The 2077-nt window shown below is 41.8% G+C and overlaps 1 pseudogene; it reads right to left on the minus strand.

Moving 5' to 3' along the window:
- Window positions 1-742: 742 nt before the first annotated feature.
- LOC119571187 lies at window positions 743-2061 on the minus strand (annotated as a pseudogene).
- Window positions 2062-2077: the final 16 nt, after the last annotated feature.

A 2077-nucleotide genomic window follows, 5' to 3' on the forward strand; every position in this document is an offset into this window, starting at 1 on the left:
CACACAACCCACCCCCACATATGAAAATTTAAAAGTAAAATATATAATACATATACATAATATACACAGTACACGCACGCACGCACATATTACAATACAGTGAAAATGTCTATTATCAATCCGCTTCGAATCATACACGTCCACACACACACCCCAAAAACAACAACCAAAAAAAAAATATATAATATTATATTATATTATATATATATACACTTTTATTTGTAATTATTTTACCAATATGTACATAAAAGATAGTCTTATAACAAACACCACCACAACACACACACACACACCCACACACACACCCCACACACCCGCATATAAAATATATATATATATATATATAAAATTATTATATATTATTATATATTATATATAAATATATATATATATATAATATGCCATATATATATTTACACATACAACACATATAAGTGAATGTATATATAATATAATACATTTATCTGTCTATATGCATAAATATAGTAATCAATTTCTCTGGTATATTGTGTGTGTGTGTGTGTGACTGCGTGTGTGTGATTGTAAGTGTGGTTGTATATGGGGGTGCGTACAGTGTATCTTTCGAGTAGCCAAAATAAAAGAAAAGAAATTATAAAAAACTTATTTATTTTGCAAGTTCAAAGTTTTTTGCCAACACCAAGAGATCCATTTGAAACCATTCTGAAAGCCTTTTTACAGTTTCGTGGTCTAGGAAGTCCGTTGGCTTTTTCGGTTTCCGCTTTTAGTTCCTTGAGGACGCGAGAACCACGCTGATGGAAGGATACCCTTGGTTTGCTGGTCCCTGTTCAGTTTGGGGGTTGTATGGTTGTAGAAGTGTTGTTGTATGGTTCTGAGAACCGGATCCATGGCGAGCCAGGTAGTTTTGGTTCTGACTGTAGAGGGGGCTGGGGAAGGGCGGTTCAGGTTTGATTAAAGCGGTTGGTTCCATAACGCTGGAAGGGTTTTACCTGATATTGTTGTTGTGGGCCCGGAAAAGGCTTTGATCACGGTTCTGTGGTATGGTTGCGGTTCTGTTGGTTACTGGATTGCGGTTTGTTGGTTTCTGATTGCGGTTTTGTTGGTACTGAAATTTCGGGTTTTGTTGGTTACTGATTGCGATTTTTGTTGATACTGGTTCTGGTAGGACTGGTCGCGGGTTTTGGTAGAAACTGGATCGCGGTTCTGCTGGTACTGGTTACGGCTCTGGTAGGACGATCGCGGGTTTTGGTAGGGACTGATCGCGATTCTGATAGGATTGGTCCCCGGTTTTGTTGGTACTGGTATTGGGAGCGATTTCTGTTGGTACTGATTGCGTTCTGGTATGCATAAAGTTCTCGGAGTATTGATTGCGGTTCTGCTGGGTATCGGTTACGATTCTGTGAAACTGGTAACGGTTCTGGGTGATTCTGATTGTTTTTCCTGTTGGTACGTGTTTATATTTGAGAATACTGAATGGGTTTCAGTGGTACTCATTGTAGTTCTGCTGGGTTCTGATAGCGGTTCTGTTGGTAATCATTGCTGACTGAGAAATTGGTTGCGGTTTCTCTGATATTGATTGCGGTTTTGTTGATATTGATTGCGGTTCTGAGAATATTGGTTACTGTTTCCGGGTTTGGTTGCGATTTTTTGAGTCTTGGTACTGGTTGCGTTTTCGGTTTACATCGTAGTTTTTGTGAGTATTGGCCACGGTTTTCCTGGTACTGGTTGCGGTTCGTGAGTATTGGCCACGATTCTGTTTGGTAATGGTTGCGATTCTGTTGGGGAGTTGCTTCCCTGTTGGATAGCACTGTACTGCCTGGCCTGAGCCCGCAGGCCCCTGCTCCTGCCCTTGGAAAGCCTCACCGTGTACTCCTTTCGGACAGGGCCTGAAGCCTGTTGCGGGAGGCCCCCGAGTAGTCGACCACGCGCAGAGAGCCGTCGGGGGGCCATGACCGAGTACTGACCCACGACCACGTCACCTCGCGTTCCTCTCGAGCAGACTTCATGTCCCGGTTGATTTGGCGTCGACCTTCGTAAGCCCAAAGCGTACTCCGGGTTTTTGCAGACAACATTAAGTGATTTTAAAAAAAAAAAAAAA

Source organism: Penaeus monodon, unplaced genomic scaffold, assembly GCF_015228065.2.
Source record: "Penaeus monodon isolate SGIC_2016 unplaced genomic scaffold, NSTDA_Pmon_1 PmonScaffold_539, whole genome shotgun sequence".
Lineage (NCBI taxonomy): Eukaryota > Metazoa > Arthropoda > Malacostraca > Decapoda > Penaeidae > Penaeus > Penaeus monodon.